We start from the raw sequence: 15,910 nt of genomic DNA on the forward strand, positions 1-15,910 counted from the left end.
TGATTTGGATTCTTATATAAACCGTTTTCCCTTATATTTCACTAAACACAAAAAAATACTTTGCTAAAAGAAAAAAAAGCTGAATAAAATCAAGTTATCGCGCTTTAGATTTCGTAGAACTCCGTTTAATTTTAGATCAACACGCTTTTTCGATATTTCTGGAATAAGCGTTGTATTGTTTTTATTTTTATGACACTAGCGCCAACCCGTGAAAAAACGAGCGATAATTTTTTTTAAATATAAACGTGCTGTAAAAAATTAAAGTAAAAATATATTTTTTTGAATTTTCACCACCGAAAATCGAACACCGATCAACTACTTGAAAGGCAACTACACTGACCATTACACCACCAACTATTGTAAGAACGGCGGCATTCATTCAATATGTGTACTGAAAATATTTTAGTATATATGTACAGTTAAGTACATCACAACCGAAATTATATTGGTAACAATCTTAAAGCGCTATTATTATTATGACTTTGCGAGACGATACAAACTAGTAACCGAAAAATTAACGCTGACAGACCTGTACACATTTCATGTATCGAGAGTACATATTTGTTGGAATTCCCAGACATATTTTCTGCTGTAGTTAATATTTGATCAGTCTATTATTATTAAACAAAATGCTACTGAAGTGGTCACCGCGTTGTTGACTATCGCGATTGGCCTCATTCGTTACCAAATTATTGCAAACATTTCATTTACCGTTAGAAGTGTCCTAACCAAAATGTTGTGGCTTATGTTTTCCATTCAAATTAATCATGCACTCTGAACACTCTGACTGATGGATAATATAGGCGAAGTGCAATTGGTACCAATACTGCGAACCTTCAATTGCAAAATTATATACCGGCGACCCGATTAGGCTAACATAAACGCGGTACATATGAATAATTACACGTATATCCGTACGTGAATTCGCTTTGAAACTATACCGTTCATGATGATTAATAGATTAATTAAATAATTATAGATTACATATTATCCTGGTGAAGTTTAATTAATAAAATACTTACGTTATTCAATCTGAAAACCAACCCATCAGCATGTGATCCATTTTTGGAGTTGTGTTATAAATTAAAAAATTACTGTAAAATTGCGTAAAATTATTCTTGTTCAATGCTATTTTAATTTTCATAATTGGAACTGATAAGTATTTTGAAATCAGACAAGCGATAATGTAGGCAACGAAATTATTAAATTCTATTAATTAATAATAATTATTAAATATTTGAAATGTTTACTTCAATCAATTTTCATTCGAATGCTAAATTTCTTTCATTTTTTACTCCACTTTTACTTTGAAGCAAATAAAAATACTTTTAGCTTCACAAATCCTACAATATAAGAGCCGGTGATTTTTCCCGGGGTTTTCGTTAATATATAAATTTTTTTGTAATTTGCATTTTTGTTCATGAGTTAACGTTTTGGACTGTTAGACGACATGTGTGGTATATAAAGCCTTCTTTACGTAGGTGTTTTCTTAAGACATTAGCTTTTCGAATGAATCGATCTTGCCGAATTATTCGAGCGATTGAAATCTATTAGCACGGGATAATTATTAATAGGACTGACACTCGACGCTTCTTGGTATCAGACTTTAAAGGGCTTCTCTAAGAAGTGAACTGTTTAAATCATTTGTTACTCTAATGCTGAAAACTATCTAAACACCGTCTTTTTAAGCCCAAACACTCACAGCCGAGGTGGCCTCGAGCTGATTCGTATGTCTTATAAGTGCACGTTGATGTATCTACTTATATTATTCAAATACTCACGTAATATCATAACAAATTAGCCAAATAAAAGTATTCTAGCTAACAAATTAACGTCACAATCCGGCACACAAAAGATGCAAATGTTTCTGAAAAATATAAAAAACTTTTGCTGATATTTATGTGATTGTATTGAGGTATTTTTTTATAGAAAGCTGATAAGCTCTGGCAAAACAAATCTCTAATTTGTATGCAGTTAGAACTCTGTGTATATTTTAGTAGCTGCTTACGAAATTCGAAGTAGATGCAAATGCATCTACCGCTAGGGGCGCTATTAGTCGCTTGGTATGGGTGAAGGGGATTTTGGGTAGGCTCTCCGAAACGTTGACTCAAGAATAGGGAGAATCACAACAACCCAAAAGGCAACCTGTTATGATTAAATAATAATTTAATTATAATTTGAGCAGCCCTGGTTTGCACAACCTGCGGATAGACGTCATAGTCGTGTTTTGTGCGCGGGTCTAAATCGAGTCCGGCCATATGGAAAAACAAACTGTCGGTTGGAATGAATTCGCTATGGAAATGCTCCGCGCCGTAAACACGGGCAATTTTAGAAAACACGTCTAATATACCTGCGGAATTCAGACATGATTGATTACCGAGCTAGTTTGCCACCTTTATTTATTCACCTTACAGCACGGGGAGCGCCATTCTTTCTTCGTAACTTGCATGGCTAATCGGTATAATCATTTTTTTCATTATTGACTTTTGATCGAATGGAAACTCAGTTGAAGTATATCGTCTTTTTAAAGATGGGGAATAACCATTGTTTATTAGTTTTATTGCATCATTTATAGTACTGGTATTTAGCAAGAAAAAAAAAATACTAGGTAATTGGAGTTTTTCCTCATTTAAAAATCGCAGAAAAGTAGAAGGCATTTAGCCACTATAAATATATATATCTTTACGTGCATTTACCATTTAGTAAAACGTGCTAATAATCTAGTTAGAAAATTCCATTATATTCTGTGGTATTTTGTTCTCAAACTTTATTTTCTTTATTGACTGGCAGAAAGTTCTCCCTTTTTCGTATTTTTCAACCAGTTTTCAAACTATCAAATGGGGGAGACCCAAAATCTCACGGCAGCCAGTGTTTTTTCTGTTGTTGCTAATTCCGTTTAGATTTTTTAAATTCTCCAATACACAAGAATCCAAAATAAGTATTTAAAATTATTAGTTTTTATTTTAAATATATTTTTTCTTTCACAGTGCCATTTATCGTAACCCGAAAACGGAAATATACCAAACATGTAAACTGTATTTAAAAATATGTGTTACTATATTTTATAGACCTATAACGTGATTTTGTTGAAAATATATATAAGTGATACTATTTAAATCTCTCAGAACGTCGTTCGTGGAAACACAGTTGTTTTTAATGAAATATAGTGAAATTAATAATAAAAATTATAGTGAAACTTATAATCTTGATATGTTTGTACTGTTTCGTATGTGAAACTTATAATCTTGATATTTTTCTATTTTTGTACTGTTCTGTCTGTTAAACTTATAATTATGATATTTTTTATTGTTGTACTGTTTCTTATGTGAAACTTATAATTTTGATATCAAAATACCAATGATGAATTGTACTTATTAACTCCCATCAATGGTATTGTAAGTTCCTCTCGTCCTACAAGAGTTTCGTAACTCATAAGGATTGCTCTAGCAAGAAATAAAAAATCTGAAAAAAAAATCGTTTATTACGAGCAACGATACGCAACGTCGAAGAAATGCACACATAATTTATGCATTCGTAATTCTAGCACACAATATGAGAATATCTCGGCACTTCCGTTCCGTTCCGTCCGCTCCGCTCGCTTCGACATGCAATAAACCGCGAGCTTTCTATCGAATCTTCTGAATGCGGAGTAGTAGGCGGCCCGGCCCGCCCGCGACCGGCGACTCTATCCACAGGATCCGCTACTAGTGTATCTACCAACTTCTTTAAACTTTCTTCCTTCAAAGCTCTCCTTACATACTTTGACAAATTGAGATCTCTTTCAAATCTTTAACAAAATATTACATTTCAGTGAACAAGTGAAACTAGCTCTGGGTGTCTTATGCGAGTGTGTGACTTATGTGCTAATAATATTATATTCTGAAAGTGTTTCATTTGAATTTTAAAAATTTCTTTAAAAGGTAAAATATTACTTTATATTTTCGTAAGTGTAAGTGAGTAATTATTATTAAGTCAACGTCTACTCGTTTTTAATTAAATTAAATGTTACTAAAGCTCTGTCATTCTTATAAACGCAATTTTTGTATTGGACTTCAAAACCATAGATCAATACAACCTCTCAGGGTGTCATCTTAGAAGAACGGTGAAAGAGGAGGCGAAAGAGAGTCGGAGAGTTTTTTTAAATTTATTTCTTGGTTGTGATGCCATACTTGAGTTCCTAGATGCGATTATATTTTTTCTTCAATTCTTTCTTCACAATGACCACAGATTTTCGACAGAGTTCATATCCAGGCCATGTGAACGTTGGAATTTTCATATCTTGGAAGATTGCAGCAGTGAGCCTTGTCGTACAAGAATGTTCCATCACCATTTAGAAATCATGGTTGCCATATAAAAAAGACTGAAATTACCTTAACTAACCTTAAAACAACTTACAATACAGAATAACGTTTTTAGTTGCATTGAAGACTTTCTCAAACAATTAACAAAATGTGTTGTAAAATGACAGAAGTTACAATAATTAATTATCATAATTAACATACGCTTCGTTAAATGTGTGTCATCTCTTTGCAAGTCAGCAAATCTGAAACACGCGTGCACGTGGTTATATTATAAATGTCAGGCATTTGACATGTCCCAAGTGACGTGTCCCCTCTCTTTCTTCCTCCCCCTCCTTCACTCCTGTCTGTCTACCGCCACTCCTCCTTAATATTAATCGCCCAGACAAATGCCCTCTCCGGGAATCGAGCCAAGTGCTTTATGGTGACCGAAGTTACAAATAAATTGTTCGAATCCGCAATCCGAATCGATCCTTAAGTTTTACTGACCGTAAAGTATTCGATGTTGTAACTTCACCCAAATTAAATCGGAATCATTTTAGAAAACCATTCGTTATTCATATCAAGGAAACAGCCAACTAAAAATAACCCGGTACCTGCGTGGAATACAAACCAGATGTTTCTGAAACGAATTTAATATTCTCTTACATATTTTTAATATAGTTAATAAATTAGCAGTATTTTCAATCTTTGATGATTAGTAATAGTAAAAAAATGCCCGTTGCACGTGGTTTAATCCATAGTATAGAGTTTTGTTTACATTTACTCGCCTATTTGTGATAGGGCAAAACGCATATAATAAAGAACCCAATAAGTGCCTTGTGGGCGTGTTTAGTGATCCAAATATTTACCCAAATTAGGCCTATGTTTCCATATAAAACTGTGTTTTCGAAATTCAAATGGCATGGAGATCCACGATTTCAGGCGAGTGTAAGTGAGATGGAACGCTCGACGGTTGAGCTAAATAAAAAGTAACATTTTTATTTTAATACATTGAACTTTGTCCAGTGAGCATACATACTTTTTACAACGGATTTTTCATATAGCTATTTCATTCTTACACACATACTTTGAATGGCTATCCCTTTCATAAGCGGTGCTATATTTTTTGTTTGATTAGTGTGAATATGACGTGTCTTGTATTTTTACAATGTCATTGGTTATAATCGAACAATTGATAATTGGCCGGTCGGTGGCCGAGTAGACATAGCGTTTGGGTCCCACCCTGGCGTAGTGTGTTCAATTCCTCGACTGGCTACGTTCTCCATCACAATACAAGCAATATTTTCCGCTTTCTGTGGTGGTGGTAGTAGGAGATATTCAAACATTGTCAGGTTCTTCGTAACCCTGAAATGTTTGTCTTTCTTTTAAAAAAGAAAAAAATTGCACCGTGTAAATAAATCAATTTTAGAACGATTTTTATTTAGTGGGTTGTATTGTTTTAATAATTTTTATCGATATTTCCTTATTTTACTGCATTTACAACTAAGTCACATCCAAAACCTTCGACTTTATTTAACTAAAATATTAATAAAAAAGCCTTTATTGAAAAATGGAATTTTTTTATATGTATGAAAACAAAACACTTAATGATTTTTTCTGTTAATAAAAAATAATTCGAATGACTTCCAATCGATTATTCTATCAATCTTGACATTAGTCATATTAGATACAAATATACATACACGTATACGTAACGTTCACGCACACAAACTCGGCTGTATCCTGAAATATTTCGTTACAAAAGACAGTAATTGAATCGTTAACTTTTGTTTGTAACTCGGGGCTCATATCATCATTATCGCCATTTCTTTCTCGACTCAATTATCGCAAAACTTTACTCGCCAATCTCCGCTTCAAGTTTCCGAAATGGAATCGATTTCCCCGCAAATTATTCATACCAAATCGAAGCCAGTGCGCTTTTGGGACCAAATTTTGCTTATCCGACAAAAGATGAAATTATATTTATAATATAACCCGTTTTTAAAGCTCGCCCAAATAGTATCTGCACTCTATTTTTTTTACATGGATGAGTCGTACTTAGTCATAGTCGGATGCACGTCGCTATTCGAGTCTTGTGTGTTTGTGCGCTTAGTTCTTTTAAACTAAGAAACCGATTTTGATAGGGTTTTCGCTATCATTTAGATAATTTTGTTTTTTAAAAATAATGTATATATAAAATAATACATGTTATATTTGTAGAAAATAGATGTTTTCTATTCGAATCATTAAAAAGAGCGAAAAATGTCTAAATTTTATGAGATACAACGCCATACATCTTATATAGGCCAACTAAAAAAAAATTACCGCAAACGATTTTTAAGTTCCCGAGCAACACCGGGTGCAGGTCAGATAGTTGTTAAAAATCCATTTTAATATGAGTTTATTTTCGCAAATTAGTAAATTTGTTTTTGGCAACATGAAATCGGTGTATTTTGCTATTAACTTGTAAGATACCTGGTAATAAATGCCTTTACTGTGATTTTTACCTCTTGGATTATGAACTCATGTTATGTCCTCTGTAGCAGGGCGATATGATCTTTTGTTCTGGCCTTAACAGTGTCACAACTCGCATTAGTGCATTAATATATTTATATGAATTATTCTTATTCCTCACTTAATCTTGCACCATACGAGAATAATTAAAAAAGGTTATATCCATCATTCCTATATCTCTAATGCCATTCCTCCCTTATTTCGTATTTCCTGTGTCCACGTGCCTTCGTTATTAAGTTACCTGCAAATCTGTTACTTTTCAGGAAAGGAAAACTAGCGCTTAAGGGTAATTTTTGTATTTGAGATTTCAAACTTTTGTTATTTATTTTTATTGCAAGGATACAGACACGCGCGCGTCATATATAGAAAATACAACGTATTAAAGAACTTCAAAAATATGTAGAAGGGAACGCTTCAAAATGTTAACTTTAAAAAATATTTTTATTGGCTGTTTAATCAATTCGGTCAGCCAATTTGCTTGCTCCAGATAGAGAAAAGTGTTCTGGAATGTATATGCAAATGTTGACTTTTTATCGTTAACCTATCCACTGTTGATATTAACTCAGTATCGGAGAAAGGTATTTCGGTCTGGACTGTTAATGCTCGTATAGTCGGGAGCGTCTGGTACGCCACGGGCACGGAACTGTGTGTATTTACGTAAAGCGCTCGGCCCCGATTCTGTATCCAATGACTGCTTTACACTCTCGGAAAGACATTTTGTCAAAACATTCAACTAACAATTCAACGAGACATTCAATCAGACATTCGACGAGGCATTGAACGTGAAATTCAGCGAGAGATTCAGCGAAATATGCCTACTTCTCCACTCTCATATCGCGCTGCTGTTGTTAATGAGTTTATGATTATGGCCGTGTACCCGGTTATTGCGTTAGCAAAAAAAAAAAAATCGTTATTTGTTTTCTTTTGTTTATTTGGCTTTTTTCGGTGGAAAAAATACGCTTTCAAATTAACACTACAAGTAATATTACCATAATTATAATATAAATCAATTCTATGATAAAATATTTATAAAATTAACGTACCTCGTTGTTTTCAACAGCAAATTTCAAATGATCGTGTCTCTGGGAGAATCAAGATATTGAACTGAAAAATGTTTCACTGACCCTCAAAATATGCAATAAAATCTCGACGACATAAATATCTGTAGTATTCGAAAATCCTGTCAATTTAACTTCGATGATATTTTTTTTTCTTGCGTAACTAAACCATTTTCTATGACGCGTAGAAATATTCGCGAATCTATTTTAACAACACTATTCTCACACCTCTTTGATGTAGGCATGTGTTCGTAATTAGGTAAGTTGAAGGTATATTTGAAACTTGCATCTTAAGTCCCACTTAGCCCGTTGATGTCTCCCCATGATTGATTAGTTCCCACATAAGATCAATTCAAAGTTATATCTAACCAAGTTACCTGAATATCCAGATTCGCGTCTCAAATGTAGTCTCAAGTGCCAATACTGTTCACACTATCTCTTGTCGTCCCCCGGTCTCATTCTACTCGTACAGGATACAGTGCAAAGGCAATAGTAGCAGCTCACAACGAAGCCACTGCCTTCTACCAGGGACGGATGGTGTTGAGGGAAACAAAATAGAAGGGCAATAAATATATCTGGCTTTTATTGTTTATAGTTCTCACATATGTTGTGCAAGTTATAACAATGGTGCTCTTCTTGTAAGGATTCCCAAAGCTCTAAATCTCATCTGATATTGATTTTCATACCGTTTGATTTCTCGCAAATTCTTTGAGTGTATTCAGTTAGGTAAATACCTAACGGATTGCATTCATTGGAACACAGCCTGGTGGGAATGCTGTGTTTGATCTACCGGTATTTTAATTAAGTGTATTTAACAGTGTAATATCGTTGATCCTTTCAGCACTACCGGCTGCCAGACAGTCGAGACATTCTAAATGTTTTTTCGATTCGTTCTTATAGCCATCAAGCTTCAGTGTGTTTTCGGTCCTACAGTGGTGTTAATCTTCAAGAAACGAGTTACTCCTTCCTCTTATTTCTAAGACCCTCCGAAAAACAACCTCAAATATTTCAAAGACTTTATTTGAGTTCATAAAGCATATATACCGCACATAACAGAAAGGAGACAGCAGTCTTCAATGTAAGCCCTATTTCTGCAACATTATTTGCATCGTTTATAAAGGTTACAGAGAAGCTTTCAATAGCATAGCCAAATTTGTGTGCACGTATTCTATGTTACACCTTGACCATTCGTTTCCAAAGGCAAGAATTATCCCGAGGCTCACGTTTATTGCCGGAAATTGTACAAAACTCAAAGTAGAGCTATTATTGAATATGTGTTTCGATATCTGTACAAAACATCGGCACACAAATCAGGAAGGGGCTCGGGCCACCCCTGCGTCTCTTCCCGCCGCGTATTGCGGCCAAAGAGAGCCCTTCGCGACCCCGTTCCTTTCTTTCTTTCATTCTATATTTCTTTCATCCGCCATTCCTGGCTTTCATCAGATGGTCTTATGTTTCCATGGAATGTTTGTCTCACTCTTCTTTTCAGATTTACTCCTGCTCGCGCGCGGTATTATATTCGATGAGCGCGGGAATGCGAACGAAAGATATTATTTATTTCGCTGGAATTCGAATAGTTTTCAAACAGTGATAGCGGTTATTTTTAGCAACGCGTGAAACAAACCTCTTTCTTGGATGGTTTTCTACGTAATTAATATTTGGTAGCCTCGAGTATGTAGGCTAGTGTTTTGAAAATTGAGTATCATCCTTGGGAAATCACGTTCCTATAGAATAATGTGGCTTAAAATGGTGTGTGCTTTGTTTATAAGTAGCAGCATACGATTTATACTGTATTACTCTTTTATCGACTGTAAATCTTCATTTGCTTGTCCTTGGTCTCAATGCTTTTGATACCTTTCCCAATCTTCAAATTATGATTTCTTTGGTCCAGAAGTTAGGACACTTTTCAGTTGTGCTACTTAAATGAAATACCTATTTTTCGCAAGCTTTTATAAAATTGCTTTCCCCTTTTCAGCATCTCATCTCTTCTTGGTATCAAATCAACCCTAGATCAATGAAAAAATATTTTCCCTTTTAATGTTATTATTTTAATTATCGGGTTTCTTTCAACTCCAAAATTTTAATGACTGAGTGCAGCCTTGAGGGGTAATGGCCAAATACAATTTTGCTTCTTCAATCTTCGTCGAAATTTTACTTTTAACAAGTTTATGGAAGATTTTTAGAATAATTTTCATAACATTTTATTCTTAAAATTGTTTAATCTTGGAACGAGTTAATACTATCATGTAAAAATAAAATGGATTGTGTGTTAGTCTATAATTAAATAAAAATATAATAAATCAAAATTCGTTCCACGAATCTGGTGAAACGGAAATCGACAGGAATTATTATTATCAACGTTTAGCTTTGAAGTGACGTCATAAGGTTTGGATTCGGGCCAGAGTTCTCGTCTATGCTAAAATCTATGAGGTGTAATTATCTTATTATCAAAAAATTATTTAGTTCCATTTCCCACCTGACGCTTGAATCTTAAATTGAGCGTCTTTCTCCTATTATTCCCTTTTCACAGAGTTAACGATAGAAGTTTTTTTCATAAATGACGTCGTTATTCTACTAATCCGTGCTGCCGCGTGCATCAGTATTGTTAAAATAAATAGCTTATGTACTCGGTGTGGCAAGTTTGATGGCATCATATTTTTGTTTGCACCGTAATGCATTTGTTTCACTTACAGATTTTTCGGGTGTGATACCTAAAATACTCATTTAGATTCCACTTTGTAATCCTTTCAAATATTGAACTTCTTGGAGTGATGAAGACTGAATTTATTAAGAGGAAGCTACAAGCCAAAAATGTGTATATTCTTGGTATACCTTATATTGTAGGTAATAAGCATTAAAATCGCATGGGAAACGGAAGCAACAAATGTTCGATTTTAAGCAAAAAACTTGTTTTTATTTATTTTGTAAATAATTTTGTAAGAAAGCAAAAAAGTTAATCAAATGAAACTGTCACAGATAATTTTAGCTATAATACTGTATGTTTTTAAAGTTGTTTCCTTTATGCGTTCATACATTTCTATTGAAAAAATATATTTTTTAGTAGTTTGCATTTATATTTTTTATTGAGTAATTTATATATTTATATATCTAAAGCATATTTTTTTGTATTTACAATGTATACCAATTTGTTATAAAGATTAATCAAAATAGTGATTTAGCACTAAGCTTTGCCCTAATGTCCTTTTTTCGCGTCAATGTGTTACTTAAAAATGTATTTTAATTAATACGTAGGGATTGATTAAAAACTTACCTCCTACAATTCATCAAATGCTGATTTATGTCCGTTTTTACACTCCTATACTAATGTTGGACTGTGGGCTCTTTACGAAAAAACTATGAATGGGGAAAAAATAAAATCTCATTGAAAGATTATAAAGGATGATGAAAAATAAATTCTCAATTCTAACGGTGACACTGATAACTCAATAATAAATAAAAAAAATATTGAAGACAATATTAGTGATTTCTAAACGAAAATCTGAAACAGAAAAATCAGAAAAGGAAACGGTCACATCTGGGACCGTTTCCTTTTCTGATTTTTCTGTTTCAGATTTTCGTTTAGAAATCACTAATATTGTCTTCAATATTTAAATATTACAATTTGAGGTTTTACTCAATAAAGTTATTCCGAAAAATAAATATCAATAATAAATATTTAGACGCACATGAACCGAATTTTATATTAAGCTTTTCCTAGTTTGGTTGCTGTTATTGTCATTAGATACATGTGTTGGTTTATTAAAATGTTTTTTCTTTTAATTTTCAAATTTCATTGCTTATACTTTTTTCTTATTCGCCTCTAATTCAATATAAAAAACTCTCACGAAATTTCTGCGTTAAATAAATTATAAAAAAAGCCTTTAAACTGAGTTGTTACGCATTTTGCATAGTTTTAACATTTAAAACCAGCGTAACCTCCGAAAGAAAATTCAGTCCTTTTGTTGGAGAGCGTAACGCAGCGTCAATTTTAGAATTCTGGAAGAAAATAAATTATTTGTTCAATGGGTTTTGTCTCAAGTTTCGAGCCGGGTCGTAACTTTGCGGTATGTCTCTCCGAACTCTGGCGTTTTTAGTCCAGCTTTTTATTTCCATTCCGCAACTACTGTTATTTATAGAGAACATATATTATATTTAACATATTCTACGCTAACAACAGTGTGCATTTAAAAACAGTGGAACTCGTTATCTCTCGTCGGGAAATCTTATCCTTATGCATTCATAATAACTGATAATTTCTGTTATCAATATATGCGAAGATAGGTAAAAAGTTTTTTTGTGAATATTGATTTGTTGAATAGAATTGGAGCTGCAAATCTTTCATCCTCGGAGAGCCTCCTTTTTACCCGAGTATCGGCCAAGAGCCCAGAGCCTCCACTTCCGGGAAGCAGACACTCTGAACCGGAAACGCCGCCACAGATAGACGCCTTTTCTGCCGAAACAGACGCAGCGACGCCCTAATGGGATCATGCTATGGGACGCCTTTTAAAATCTCCTTTTGAAGAATCAGAAAAGTCAAAATACATTTAACAAATAATTAATTCCATTTTTTAAATTTTATTATAAACACAAAGTCCCAACTGTCCGGTCCCAGTGAGATCATGGCATCTCACTAGGGGAATTTTGTAAGGCTGAAGGAATGAGGGAGGGAAAAAAAGTTGATGGTAACCTGGATTTTCAAATCTGGTTCCTGAACATTTAAATTTTAGTATAATTGATTTATTTTTTTATTTTTTATGTTACACAAATTAGTCAAATAAAATTTTGTGAGTTGAACCCGTCGACCACTAAGGCCTTCAGTAATTATTTATAATTAAATAATTATAATCTACTACGAAGATTTTGCCGCTTTGTAACAATCATCATTGATGTACATACTTCGAAAAAAACTTTAATAAATTTGTTTTTTTTGTAAATTTATCAATTAGATCAATATGCATTCGAAAACCGACCATTATTCCTCGCTTGGATAAACGGATTAAAATGATCTGGTAACGAGAAAATTCCGCAGCTGTTCCATTAAACATATAGTCTGCTTTGCTGCGAGCTTTTAAGAAGGAATATTGCACGGTGTCGGCGCAATCGTGTATTGATTATTCATTAAAATTAATCCGTGCATAAATGGTTGGAAATTCGAGAGCAAACATGGGACGCTTAATGGAAGCGGGCTAGGTTAGTTCGGCCGGGAGAGTGTATTCCCTTTAGTCCGTGCTAACCAACAGTTGTAGGAACATTACGGAACCCCATCATTATGTAATCATATTAATAACTTATATATTATCTAATGTAAGTACTAGATTAACCAATATAAATAAATATGTTGAAAAATCACCTTGTGTTGCAGTTTAATTATTAAAAATCATCCCGTAAAAAGTTTTTTTACTAAAATACGAGTATATCCAAATATCTTGTTTTTCTTCTCAACAAATCTTCCTCCTCAGGAACCAGAGTCGACAAATCTACCAACCTCGCCAAATGCCGATCGGGTAGGATCGATATTTATTTCGTATTTTAACTGCTGTAATGTCATCCGATTTCAGGAAAATGGGTTTATGTCCGCACGTGATTATGCATTGTCATTGAAAACGAGTTTATCTGTCTATTTTCAGCTCGTTCGGATGTCGAGAAGTGGCTTTACTTTTTCCGAAATCTTTTTGTCATGAGAAACAAACAAAAAGGCTTGTTTCAAAGCTCCATGACTCATGATTTTCATTGATTTTTTTTTAGCTGAACGTATTTGCGATAGTCGAGGCCTAAAAGGAGCTAGGCAAATTTCATAACTCTGAATTCATCGTTCGATATTTTTTCTGCATCATGCTTATTTAAGATCATCTCTATTCAACTCTATAAATAAATTTGCAAACAACGTGCGTTGAAGTAATAATATAAAAATTGAGCAAATCATTACGTCACTGCTCACCAGTCAAGAGATTTGTGCAGAGAAAAATATTGATTTTCATCTCTATTAGGGTGTGAGTTTTAGTTAGCCATAAAAATGTAATTTAATTGTCGTTATCTTGAAAGCTTTAAGGCGCCAACTAACGAGCAAAAATTTAATATGTATTCCCTTTGTGTTAATAATTCCGCCAACTTCGCGCGAAAACAACATAATCCTATCGGGCTAACATTTTACCGAGGTATCGGATTATCCTTTGCAAACAGGTACTAATATTCGGTTAAATCAGTATTCGCGGATTTTTCATCTAAAATGCCCTACATACGACCGTTTTGGCGGAATAAAAGTAGTATCCGTAAGAAGAGATTGACATTTTTATAATAATATAAATCGATAGTAAACAACAACGTTAACATAACTTATTTCTACCTAACCCCTTGAAATCTTATTAACATTTACAACGAAATCATCTACGTGTTGAAAGTGATGTTCTTTTTGCTTCTAGGAAGTTGATTATTTGCATATTATATATTTACATATTCACATGAAATCTTTTGTACATATCATCGCTATTAATTAACCTCTGGGGGTTTTGGAACAATGTCATTTTCCAGAATATTTCTCCATGATTATAAAATTACATGCCTTTAATAACTACGCTAGGAAACTTGTTATGATCGTTCTGTTCTGAGCTTTCGATGTAACTTTAAGACCTGCTTTGATCATAAACAATACGTAAAAAATAAATGAAAACAATTTCAAGTTACGAATACCCTGGCAATATTCAAAGTCCTTCTACTACTGCTTTATAAGTGAAAAATGTTTATTGTGCAATGATGGAGGACTTAGCTAGGAGATGATTTTACCCGCCATTAATATGTTTAGTTAATTTATCTGTTTTCTCGGGTTTGTTTAATGAAATTGAACATTTTACTACTTGATGATATAAAGGTCCTTGTATTTAAAATATCTATTGTGATTTTATGAAATTCCTTCAATAATTGCAAACTCACTTTGTGGCATCATTTTAATTAAAAAAATAAATATCATTGTATAAACCACTATAAAAAGGATCGATATATTTTTCAAAACCAATGGTTTCTTCGTCAGCATTAACGTATAATGTAACATAATTTAATATGCGTTCAATAGGTCAGCTTTCTAAAATTAATGCATTTTTCTCTTATTTTCGCATACTGCGATGTCTTTCTTCAATAAAAAACATCACGAAATTTTTGACTTTTCATTTTATTACCGGGGGTGGTTTTTACGTAGTCTGAAAGTCTGAAAGATTTATCTGGATTTAAAAATTACGTGTTACTGGATTTGTCTCAATTTTGACTCAAAAAAACACTTTCAAACAGAATTCAGAGTATTCACTTTTTTTTTTCTTCTTATCGCCACGTGTTAATTAATTCGGGTCTCGTAGGGTTCATGAAAAACGGTTCGCTTGAATACTTTTCACAAAGTTATATTATTAACCTTCAGTAGGTACGCAGTGCTCACTTTCGAATTGAATTTCCAATGTTTATTCAAACATCAAACCGTACAAGCAGTTTAGCTAGTGGCAGTGGGTAATATTTGGTTAGTACTCCGTCAGAGTAACCTCACCACATGACGGAAACTATCTACGGCTTTTAGGTTTAACTCCCACAAGTCGTAATTGCCTCATTCCAGCTAATAGAATTAACATAATATTTGATTTTCAGATTAAAAAACGGATCGTTTGAGTCAGCAAATTAGTATTTATTTTATATCCAATAGCTATTTAGACGTATGTACTGTATATTTATTTATAAAATAATGTTTATCTTATTAGTATATAGTTTCATACTGAACTTTGTACGTATATTGAATGATTGTAAGGATTCATTAAATTTTGTTTCAACCATATTTCTACTCAGATTTTCTACTTAATCACAATATGATGTTTTGCTCTAATAGCCCAATCTTGTAGGAATTTACATTAACTTTGAGTGTATTCAGAGATTAATAACATACATTTCTTGCTTACTAGCAACCACAGTTTATAAAATATCTGACTCACAGATAAAAAAAAAACAATTTGTATTATTACGAAGTTAACTGAATTTAGATTTTCAACTTAATTCATTATATTATATTTCATATTCACTCTAACCAAC

General features: G+C 33.2%; 1 protein-coding gene across 9 annotated transcripts in view; it reads left to right on the forward strand.

Moving 5' to 3' along the window:
* heph (polypyrimidine tract-binding protein 1 heph) overlaps positions 1 to 15,910 on the forward strand; it is a 919,983-nt gene that overhangs the window by 688,499 nt on the left and 215,574 nt on the right. Inside the window, exon 1 of one of the 9 annotated variants that reach the window (XM_089634374.1) lies at positions 3,781 to 3,920. The exons of the other annotated variants lie outside the window; for them this stretch is intronic. The gene's annotated coding sequence lies outside the window, so the exon portion shown is untranslated. Of the gene's footprint in view, positions 1 to 3,780; positions 3,921 to 15,910 lie in introns of those variants that run through there. 9 annotated transcript variants of the gene reach the window in all.

The sequence above is a fragment of the Hesperophylax consimilis genome, chromosome 1 (genome assembly GCF_061612785.1).
Source record: "Hesperophylax consimilis isolate HC1 chromosome 1, BYU_Hcon_1.0, whole genome shotgun sequence".
NCBI lineage: Eukaryota > Metazoa > Arthropoda > Insecta > Trichoptera > Limnephilidae > Hesperophylax > Hesperophylax consimilis.